Here is a 12155-nt window from a genome sequence, read left to right on the forward strand (position 1 = left end):
GATCTAGTATATAAGTGAAAATTTGGTCTTAAATAGGGATAATTTAGGTTGTCCCACAGTCCCAGGGAATGTGTGTAGGAGGTGAAATGGAGTGGGTTAGGAGTATGTAAGTCCTTTTTACTTTTTTTTTTTTTTTGAGACTGAGTCCTGTCATCCAGGCTGGAGTGCAGTGGCACAATCACGGCTCACTGCAGCCTCAACTTCCTGGGCTCCAGTGATCCTCCCACCTCAGCCTCCTGAGTAGCTGGGACCATAAGTGCACACCACTATGTCCAGCTAATTTCTGTATTTTTGGTAGAGATGGGGTTTTGCCATGTTGCCTAGGCTGGTCTCAAACACCTGAGCTCAAGAGATCTGTCCACTTCAGACTCCCAAAGTGCGGGGATTACAGGTGTAAGCCACTGTGCCCAGCTTATTTTATTTTGAGACAGGGTCTTGCTCTGTTGCCCAGGTTGGAGTGCAATGGTGCAATCATGGCTCACAGTAGCCTCCAATTCCTGGACTCAGGTGATTGTCCCACCTCAGCTTCCTGAGTAGCTGGGACTACAGGCACATGCTACCATGCAAGGCTAATTTAAAAATTTTTTTTGTAGTAATAGGGTCTTACTAGATTGTCCAGGATGGTCTTGAACTACTTGCCTCAAGTGATCGATCCTCCCATCTCGGTGTACCAAAGTGCTGGAACTACAGCATGAGCCACTATGCCTCGCCCAGGAGTATCTAGTTTTTATCACATGACCACACTGACATCCTCCTTCCCATCTTGTGTAAGGTCATCTGTCCATGTGGTTTGCTGTTGTGTCTGTCTCATCTGGACCTCGAGGCCTCTTCATATCTGTCAGCAATATATGCCACACCTGCTCTGCTCAAGGCCATTGGGGAAAATGTTTTGCTGCTCCCTTTGCCACCCTTAAGCAGAAGGAGTCATACTCTTCAACTGTTCCTTCTCTTTTTCTCCTGAACTATCTTGGGTGTGGGAACCTCCATAAGGTTTGTCACCCAAGGTAAGGTTGGGCTGCTGTAACAAAGAAAATGAACAATCATTCAGTGGTTGGAACAAGTTAGAAGTTGACTTTTGCCTTCTATCATTGTCTAAGGGCTAATGTTCCACGTCTGCTGGTGGCTGTGGTCCATGTTGTCATCCAGGTACCTGTAAGAATTAAAGAAAGAGGAAAGAAGCCAGGTGCGGTGGCTCACGCCTGTAATCCCAGCACTTTGGGAAGCTGAGGCGAGAGGATCACCTGAGGTCGGCAGTTTGAGACTAGCCTGACCAACATGGAGAAACCCTGTCTGTGTTAAAAATAAAAAATTAGCCAGACTTGGTGGTGCATACATGTAATCCCAGCTCGTCGGGAGGCTGAGGCAGGAGAATCGCTTGAACCCGGAAGGCAGAGATTGCGGTAAGCTGAGATCGCGCCATTGCACTCCAGCCTGGAAAACAAGAGAAAAACTCCATCTCAAAAAAGAAAAAAAGAAAGAGGAAAGAAACACGAAAAGGTGGCTCTCCAGTCAAGACAGATTTATTTTAGAGAAAACAAACCTGAGAGGCGCCTTCTGGCCGAGTTAAGTCAGAGACACACTCTTTTACAGACTACGAGTTTTTAAGGATTCAGGGTGGGAGAGTTTATCGGAGGCTCGAACTGCTTCTGTATCTCTTTGTTCTTATCTGGGAGGGAGAGTTGTGTGTCTGTTCCCATACATCTTTCTGCAGCTGCAGGCATATCCCCGGAGTCTGCTTTTAGCTTCCCTTAGTGCGCCTGAAGGGAAAGGAATGTGCTTATTAAGGCCCACTGTTTTACTGGGGCCCATTGTATGAGGGTGAAGTTTGGCTGTTACCCAAGAGATTTTCCCCCACCTGCCTCTGTGCCCAAGCTGTTTTATCTGTTGTTTACTGTCTGCTCTTTCTGCTGCTTGTAGTTAGAAGAGAAGTGATTTCCTTGAAACGCATGAGGCTAGAAAGGGAGTTGGAACTTAAAGCGGCGGCGTTTGTCCAAGATGACAGTGCTCCTGCTCTGTCAATACCCACATTCCTTCCACTCTCGGCGTGGTTGAGGCTAGGTCATGTGGGGTTCAGCTAGGAGGAACAGTAAAACTCCTTGGACCTCTTCTGTCTTTCGACTCATGCTAGGTGATCTCATCTAGTTCTTGGCTTTTCTATCACTGATGATTTTGAAATTTGTCTTTAGTCTGGTCTCTCCTCTGAACTTGGCATCCCCATTTGGAGGTCCATAGCCATCTCAAACTTGATATGTCTAAAAATGGCCAGTTCCTTCTGTTGTCCTCCCTCTTTCAATGAATGACAGTTCCATTTTTCCAGTTGTTCAGGCAGGAAAGCTTGGTGTTATTTTTGATTCCTCTTTTTCTCTCATATCCCAGATCTGGTCTGTCAGTAAAAGCTTTTGGCTCCATTATCAAAATACTGATACCTTTCTCTAGTTGAACTCCTGTTATGCAAACTCAGAAACCAAAGAGATGCAGACAAAATGTTTCAACTATCCCTCAGTATCCGAGCCCTTACTACTGCTATTATCCTTAGACCTAGGCCCTGTGTTTTAGAGGACTCTACATATCACAAACACACAAAAAATAAGGATCACATGAGTGTCTCTATCACCGGCATCTGAAGCTCAGGGCTGATTTAGCACAACCCGTTATCATAAGCATCTGCTCCAGGACTTGCACCATTCAGTCCCCAGGGAATGCTTCTAAAATGTCTTGCCCTATGTTCTAGAAACAAAAATGGACTGTGTTGATTGCTCTAAAGGTTTACAGATTGTTATCACTGCCAACATCAGAGACAGACACCGCTTTGGAGTCTGGGAAGGGCAGAGAGGTAGAAACGCTTAGGTTAAGAGAAAAGACAAATTAATTGATTCACCAAATCCTTTCCAATAGCATGAATGCAATTAATTATGGCATAACGGAGTATCATTTCCCAGAAGAGCCCAGTGTCAATTTTCTTGCTTCTCTTTCAGTTTCAATTACTTTTCCAAATGGGAGGTGTTTGCAGATTACCTTGGTATTCACAGCAACAGTTAGACATGGCAGCATGGAATGTTTTCCAATGGAACAAATCTTTTTTTTTTTTTTTTTTTTTTGAGACGGAGTCTCGCTCTGTCGCCCAGGCTGGAGTGCAGTGGCGCAATCTCGGCTCACTGCAAGCTGCGCCTCCCGGGTTCACGCCATTCTCCTGCCTCAGCCTCCCGAGTAGCTGGGACTACAGGCACCCGCCACTGCGCCCAGCTAATTTTTTGTATTTTTAGTAGAGACAGGGTTTTACTGTGTTAGCCAGGATGGTCTTGATCTCCTGACCTCGTGATCCACCTGCCTCGGCCTCCCAAAGTGCTGGATTACAGGTGTGAGCCACTGTGCCTGGCCTATTTATGTATTTATTTTAGAGCCAGTGTCTCGTTCTGTCACCCAGACTGGAGTACAGTGGCACAATTATAGCTCACTGCAGCCTGGAACTCCTGGTCTCAAATGATCCTCTTGCTTCACCCTCCAGAGTAACTGGAACTGCAGGTGCAAGACACCACATCTATCTGCTTTTTAATTCTTTTTTTTTTTTTTTTTTTTTTTTTTTTGAGACGGAGTCTCGCTATGTCGCCCAGGCTGGAGTGCAGTGGCCGGATCTCAGCTCACTGCAAGCTCCGCCTCCCGGGTTTTTACGCCATTCTCCTGCCTCAGCCTCCCGAGTAGCCGGGACTACAGGCGCCCACCACCTCGCCCGGCTAGTTTTTTGTATTTTTTTAGTAGAGACGGGGTTTCACCGTGTTAGCCAGGATGGTCTCGAACTCCTGACCTCGTGATCCGCCCGTCTCGGCCTCCCAAAGTGCTGGGATTACAGGCTTGAGCCACCGCGCCCGGCCTGCTTTTTAATTTTTAATAAATTATTTAAGATATTTTTGAGTTATTTTTAAAATATAGGCCAGGTAGGCCGGGCGCGGTGGCTCAAGCCTGTAATCCCAGCACTTTGGGAGGCCGAGACGGGCGGATCACGAGGTCAGGAGATTGAGACCATCCTGGCTAACACAATGAAACCCCGTCTCCACTAAAAATACAAAAAAATTAGCCGGGCGTGGTGGCGGCACCTGTAGTCCCAGCTACTCGGGAGGCTGGGGCAGGAGAATGGCGGGAACCCGGGAGGCGGAGCTTGCAGTGAGCCGAGATCGCGCCACTGCACTCCAGGCTGGGCGACAGAGCGAGACTCCGCCTCAAAAAAAAAAAAAAAAAAAAATAGGCCAGGCAAAGTGGCTCTGTCCTGTAATCCCAGCACTTTCGGAGGCTGAGGTGGGAGGATTGCTTGAGGCCAGGAGTTGGAAACCAGCCTGGGCAACATAGCAAGATCCTGTTTCTATAAAAAATTAAAAATTTTTTAAAATATATGAAACATTTTAAGTGTTAATTTTCACATTTATTTTTATTTTTTTGATCAAAATATATTCAAATTTTATATACTTTAAAACAGTTACATTTTAGCTTAAATTTTTTTTTTTTTTGAGACAGAGTTTCACCCTTTTGCCCAGGCTGGAGTACAGTGGCACGATCTCAGCTCACTGCAACCTCTGCCTCCCAGGTTCAAGAGATTCTCCTGCCTCTGCCTCCCAAGTAGCTGGGATTACAGGCACACACCACCACGCCTGGCTAATTTTTGTATTTTTAGTAGAGACGGGGTTTCCCCATGTTGGCCAGGCTGGTCTCAAATTCCTGACTTCAGATGATCCACCTGCCTCAGCCTCCAAAAGTGCTGGGATTACAGGTGTGAGCCACCGTGCCCAGGCTTTAGTTTAAATTCGTTAGATCAGGGGCTAGTAAACTTTTCTGTAAAGGGCCAGATAGCAAATATTTTAGACTTTGAGGGCCATTATGGTCTTTGTCACAACTACTCAGCCATTGTAGGACAAAGGTAACCATGGACAATACATAAATAAATAAATGTGGCTGTGTTCAAATAAAACTTTATTTACAAAAACAGGCAGCGAAGCCTGATTTGACCCACAGGCTCTAGTTTGTTAATGACTAGATTGTTACTGTCAAGGCTGGGCGTGGTGGCTCATGCCTGTAATCCCAGCACTTTGGGAGGCGAGGCAGGTGGATCACCTGAGGTCAGGAGTTTGAGAGCAGCCTGGCCAAAATGGCAAAACTCCATCTCCATTAAAAGTACAAAAATTAGCCAGGCGTGGTGGCACGCGCCTGTAGTCCCAGCTACTTGGGAGGCTGAGACCAGAGAATCGCTTGAACCCGGGAGGCAGAGGTTGCAGTGAGCCGAGATCGCACCACTGTACTCCAGCCTGAGTGACAGAGCAAGATTCTATTTCTAAAATAAATAAATAGGTTGGGCATGGTAGCTCACTTCTGTAATCCCAGCACTTTGGGAGGCTGAGGTGGGTGGATCGTGAAGTCAAGAGATCAAGACTACGCTGGCTAACATGGTGAAACTCCATCTCTACTAAAAATACAAAAAGTTAACTGGGTGTGGTGGCACATGCCTGTAGTCCCAGCTACTTGGGAGGCTGAGGCAGGAGAACCACTTGAACCCAGGAGGCAGGAGTTGTGGTGAGCTGAGATCACGCCACTGCACTCCAGCCTGAGCAACAGAGCAAGACTCCATCTCAAAAAAAAAAAAAAAAAGAAAGAAAAAGATACTTGCACACATGTTTTTAGCACCACAATTCATAATCGCAAAAATATAGAACCAGCCTAAATGCCCAGCAACCAGTTAGTGGATAAAGAAAATGTGGTATGGGCCAGCCATGGTGGCTCACCCCTATAATCCTAGCAGTTTGGGAGGCTGAGGCAAGTGGATCACGAGGTCAGGAGTTCAAGACCAGCCATGCCAAGATGGTGAAACCCCGTTTCTACCAAAAATACAAAAATTAGCCAGGGATGGTGGTGGGTGCCTGTCATCCTAGCTACTCGGGAGGCTGAGGCAGAGAATTGCTTGAACCCCAGAGGTGGAGGTTGCAGTGAACCAAGATTGCACCTTTGCACTCCAGCCTGGGCAACAGAGCGAGTCTCCTTCTTAAAAAAAAAAAAGAAAGAAAGAAAGAAAAAAAGAAAGAAAATGTGGTATGTATACACCATGGAATACTACTCGGCCATAAAAAGGAATGAAATAATGGCATTTACAGCAACCTGGATGGAGTTGGAGACCATTATTCTAAGTGAAGTAACTCAGGAATGGAAAATCAAATATTGAACATCTCATTTATAAGTGGGAGCTAAACTATGAGGACACAAAGGCATAAGAATGATATAATGGACTTTAGGGACTTAGGGGGAAGAGTAGGAAAGAGGCGAGGATAAAAGACTATACATTGGGAACAGTGTACACTACTCAGGTGATAGGTGTATCAAAATCTCAGAAATCATCACAAAAGAACTTATCCATGTAACCAAAAACCACCTATTTCCCAAAAATGATTGAAATAAAAAAAGAAAAAGCTTTTCCTTTCTCTTCCACATTTCTAGGCTGCAAATTTTCCAAATACTTACGCTCTGTTTCCCTTTAAACGTAAGTTCCAACTTTAAGTCATTCCTTTGCTCCTGCATCTGAACATAGGCTATTAGAAGCAGTCAGGCAACTTCTTGAACATTTTGCTGCTTAGGAATTTCTTCCGCCAGATACCCTAAGTCATCACTGTGAAGTTCAAACTTCTATGGCGTGAATTAAATCCAGCCAACGACTTTGCTAAGGCATAACATGAGTGACCTTTGGTCCAGTTCCCAATACATTTCTCATTTCCATCTGAGACCTCAGCAGCCTGGACTTCACTGTCCATATCACTATCAGCATTTTGGTCACAACCATTTAACCACCCTCTGAGAAGATCCAAAGTTTCCCTCACCTTCCTATCTTCTTCTGACCTCTCCAAAGTCTTCCAACCTCTGTGCATTACTCAGTTTCAAAGTTGTTTCCACATTTTCAGGTACCTTTATGGAAATACCCTACTCCAATTTTCTGTATTAGGCCATTATTGCCTTGCTATAAAGAAATACCTGGCCAGGGCCAGGCACAGTGGCTCACACCTATAATCCCAGCACTTTGGGAGGCCAAGGCGGGTGGATCACGAGGTCAGGAGATTGAAACCATCCTGGCCAACATGGTGAAACCCCGTGTCTACTAAAAATACAAAAATTAGCTGGGCATGGTGGCACGCACCTGTAGTCCCAGCTACTCAGGAGACTGAGGCAGGAGAATTGCTTGAACCCAGGAAGCGAAGGTTGCAGTGAGCCAAGATCGTATCACTACACTCCAGCCTGGTGACAGAGTGAGAGTACCTGAGGTTGAGTAGTTTTTAAGAAAAGAGGTTTAGCTGGGCATGGTGGCTGTTGCCTCTAATCCCAGCACTTTATGAGGCTGAGGCAGGTGGATCACTTGAGCTCAGGAGTTTGAGACCAGCCTGGGCAACACGGCAGAATGCCATCTCTACAAACAATACAAAAATCAGCCATGTGTGGTGGCATAGACCAATAGGAGATCTGGTTTGTTTTCATAGATTCCAGTTCATCTTCATGGTGGTTTGTGCCTGTAGACGCAGCTACCTGGGAGACTGAGGCAGGACTGGGGAGGCAGAGGTTGCAGTGAGCTGAGATCGAGCCACTGCACTCCAGACTAGGTGACAGAGTGAGACTCCATCTCAAGATAATAAAATAAAATAAAATAAAATAAAATAAAATCAGTGGAAAAAAAAAAAAAAAAAAAAAAAAACAAGCCTGAGCATGGTGGCTCAAGCCTGTAATTCCAGAATTTTGGGAGGCTGAGGTGGGAGGATTGCTTGAGGCCAGGAGGTTGAGACCAGCCCGGGCGACCAAGTGAGACTCTATCTCTATAAAAAGTTAAAAATTAGCCAGGTGTGGTGGTGTGTGCCTGTATTCCTAGCTACTTGGGAGGCTGAGATGGAAGGATCCTTTGAACCCAGGAATTCAAGGTTGCAGTGACCTATGATTGTGCAGTGACTCCAGCCTGGGTGACAGAGCGAGACCTTTTCTCAAACAACAACAAAAGCAAAAAGTAAGATTTTTAAAAACCAGAAAGTAGGAGAGAAAGATGTAAAAGATATCACTGGGCATGGTGGCTCATGTCTGACCCCAACGCTGTGGGAGGCTGAGGCAGGAGGATCACTTGAGGCCAGGAGTTTGAGAATAGCCTGGGCAATATGGTAAGACCCGATATCTACAAAAAATATTTTTTAAAAAATTAGCCAGGCACTGTGTCACACATCTGTAGTCCTAGCTACTTGGGAGGCTGAGGCGGGAGGACTGTTTGAGCCCAGGAGTTTGAGTTTGCTGTGAGCTACAAATGGACTACTGCTTAGGTGACAGAGTGGGATCCTGTCTCAGGGGAAAAAAAAAAGAAGATTAAAGATGTAGTTATCTTATGAAAGGTTAAAAAAAAAGAAAAGTTTCTGAGAAGACTCCAGTAGAACAAAAGGAAAGAAAAAGAGAGAGAAAAAAAGTATTCAAAACAATTTTTTAAAACAGTGAATTTTGTCCTAAAGTCAAATGACTGGTTATTTAAGAAAGAAAAAACGTAAAACAAACAAAAGGTCTGAGCAGGTTTAGGAAGGTCAGAGTAAGTCATAAAAGGTTTATAAAGGATAAATTTATAAAAGAAATTTTATGTGTGATCAAGTTGAATATACTTAAAAGAGAATTATTTGTAGGTCTTTCTAACGATTGTGCTTTAAGCCAGGTCCAGTGGCTCACCCCTGTAATCCTAACACTTTAGGAGGCTGTGGCAGGAGAACTGCTTGAGCCTGGGAGTTTGAGCCTAACCTGGGCAACACAGTGAGACCAGGTCTCTACAAAAAATTTTAAAAATTAAGTAGGCATGATGGCATGCGCCTGTAGTCCCAGTTACTTGGGAGGGTAAGGAGGGAGGATCACTTGAGTCCAGAATTTAAGGATGCTGTGAGCTGTAATCATGCCACTGCACTCTAGCCAGGGCAACAGTGTGAGACCCTGTCTCCAAAAAAATTAAAATTAACAATTAAAACATTAAAAAATGAATAAGCTTTAATATTAAAAATATAATGATACAAAACTAAAATTTTGGTCCCATATGATAGAACAATAAGTTTTTCTTGAAGTATTCATCTGCTTTCAGTAAAATTGCAAAAGATTTTGACTTTTAATTCTAAAACCTGTTTCTGTAAATTTTCAGCCATCTTCCAAACTACAGCTTTTTTTTTGTTTTCCAGATTCCATTTAATTTTCCTAGTTTCCAGTTAGAAATAGTGTCTTCTTCATTTAGAATGATTATTTCATTTCTCAAGGTGGAGTTTTCTTCTTGAAGCTTCTCAGGTACATCTCTTGGAATTTCACCTTTTGCTGTTGATAGAGTTCAGATTCTTGTCCTTGCCCAAATCACATGTTGAATTGTAATCCCCAGTGCTGGAGGTGGGGCCTAGTGGAAGTTATTTGGATCATGGGGGTGGATCTCTCATGGCTTGTGTGCTGTCTTCATGATAGTGAGTTCTCACAAGATTTGGTCATTTAAAAGTGTGTGTACCTCCCCTTGGCTCTCTCTCTTGCTCCTGCTTTGAACGTGTGATGTGCCTGCTCCCACTTTGCTTTCTGCCATGAGTAAAAGCTCTCTGAGGCCTTCCCAGAAGCAGATGCTGCTATGCTTCCTGTATAACCTGTAGAACCAGGAGCCAATTAAATCTCTCTCTTATTTGTTTGTTTGTTTATTTATTTATTTATTTATTTTGAGACAAAGTCTCGCTCTGTCACCCAGCAAGCTGGAGTGCAATGGTGTGATCTCAGCTTACTGCAGCCTCAACCTCCTGGGTTCAGTGGTCCTCCTGCTTCAGCCTCCTGAGTTGCTGGGACTACAGGTGCCCGCCACTATGCCCGGCTAATTTTTTTGTATTTTTAGTAAAGACTGGGTTTCACCATGTTGGCTAGGCTGGTTTTGAATTCCTCGAGTTGGTCTTGAACTCCTGACCTAAGGTGATCCGTCCACCTCGGCCTCCCAAAGTGCTGGGATTATAAGCGTGAGCCACCATGCCTGGCTGCTGTTTTTTTAATTTATTTACTTTTTGAAACAACCTTAAATAATCTCGTATTTATACAAAATTATGTATGCATGTATGTATGTATTTACTTTTGAGATGGAGTTTCGTTCTGCTGCCCAGGCTGGAGTGCAGTGGCGCGACTTCGGCTCACTGTAACCTCCACCTCCTGAGCAATTCTCCTGCCTCAGCCTCCCGAGTAGCTGGGATTACAGGCACCTGCCACCATGCGCAACTAATTTTTTTGTATTTTTAGTAGAGACAGGGTTTCCCCATATTGGCTAGGCTGGTTTTGAACTCCTGACCTCAAGTGATCAAAATTATTTTTTGAATAAAGAACACATTTTTATGTATTTTAAATAATTTTTTTATGAAGAACACTTTTTTTTCTTTCTTTCTTTCTTTTTTTTTTGAGACAGAGCTTCACTCTTGTTGCCCAGGCTGGAGTGCAATGGCACGATCTCAGCTCACTGCAACCTCCGCCTCCCAGGTTCAAGTGGTTCTCTTGCCTCAGCCTCCCAAGTAGCTGAGATTACAGGCTCCCGCCACCATGAGTGCCTAATTTTTATATTTTTAATAGAGACGGGGTTTCATCATGTTGGCCAGGCTGGTCTCAAACTCCTGACTCACCTGCCTCAGCCTCCCAAAGTGCTGGGATTACAGCACTGCACCCGACTTTCAAGAACACATTTTACTTGTTTGCTACACTGTGTGTACAGATTTATATACATTAATTCGAATTTTAAACTCTTGGCAACCTTAATTTTTAGTGAAAAGCTAGAAAGTAAGCAAATTATGAATTTTATCTTAACATTTTATGAATACATATTTTATAATTTTTAGAAATTTTTTATAACATAATTTTTAAGGTGGAGCAGGACATATTTATTAACAACTACAAATATCTTTTCAGTTTTTGTAAAATTTAGGAAGCCAAAGGTAAATACACTTGAATCTATGTTTAGCAATTAATGTGTAGCATTTTATCTTATTTGGAAATGATCCAGATACTTTATGAATATCTACTGCTTAATTTAAAATATAATAACCTTAAGATGTCAAATTACATGAAAAGTTTATTTCTAAACATTTATCCTATTTACATTTACTTTAATTAATTTATTTTTTTAATGACAGCTAAATTACTTATTAATTTCTTAACAGCAAAGACAATTCCATAAGCCCTTTCAGAGAAATGTCAGGGGTTTGGGCTGGTGTTTTAGATGATGGTGACTGCTCTAGTGGTTTTAATTGGCCTTCCTATGCCCATATTTAGAATGTTTATTTTTGCTCTTGAAAGATGTTTAGAAATAAGCAGAGGTTAAGGGGAGGGCAGTAAAAGAGCCAAATTGTTTACAGATGTGCATAGCCAAACCAAAATAAGAGTGTTCACAAAAGGTTTAAGCCAGGTATGCAGACCAAACAAAATATCAAACCAGGCTTCCAGAACTACAGGTGAATTCACCAGAAAAGATATGAGGTCCTCACAGACAGAACATAAGCTCTGTAGGAGAGTATACTCACCAGAAAGACAAAATGTCTTTACATTAGAAAGAGCTCATCAGAAAAGACAAAGAGTCTTTCATCATCCCAGAAGGGATGCAACACTCTTCGTTAAGGTGACGTTACTCAAATCACATCCCAAATAAAGTTAAAGAGCTTCTACCAAAAAGAGAGAGGCTTGGCTTGAGAGAAGACTCACCAGGGCAGAAAAAGGAGAGCTGTGGAAGTGGAGAGCTGAAAGGCCTCAAGGGAGTACTGCACCCTGGTTCCAAGAATCACCAATTTATTCTGAAAGTGATTATGCTTCAGATCCCACTTCTGACACCATGTTTGTCAACCTAAACAACAGACAGAGAGAGGCTCTCTAAAAGAAAATGATTTTTATTTGAAAATGAGATTTGCAATGGGAATACATATGCCATATTAAACTGTGTCTATATTCAGAGAGGTAAAGGAAGACAAAGGTTTTTAAAGGAAAAATTTGAATTGCATAATTGTTTTGAGATAATTATCCTTGGTTACAATGATCAAATATTCATAACAAGGGTGGTGCTAGTCTGAGGTTGGACAGCAGTTGACAGATGTTCTCACGGACATATCTTTGTGTGTATATAAGTTTGTGGTGGCCTTTGT

The 12155-nt window shown here is 43.2% G+C and overlaps 1 long non-coding RNA gene across 1 annotated transcript; it reads right to left on the reverse strand.

The window, feature by feature from the left end:
• Window positions 1-1506: 1506 nt before the first annotated feature.
• On the reverse strand, window positions 1507-11840 carry LOC135968802 (uncharacterized). Its single transcript, XR_010583765.1, has 2 exons — window positions 11722-11840; window positions 1507-1757 (listed from the first exon to the last, which is right to left on the reverse strand). It is a non-coding gene; the product is annotated as an uncharacterized lncRNA (long non-coding RNA).
• Window positions 11841-12155: the final 315 nt, after the last annotated feature.

The sequence above is a fragment of the Macaca fascicularis genome, chromosome 1 (assembly GCF_037993035.2).
Source record: "Macaca fascicularis isolate 582-1 chromosome 1, T2T-MFA8v1.1".
NCBI lineage: Eukaryota > Metazoa > Chordata > Mammalia > Primates > Cercopithecidae > Macaca > Macaca fascicularis.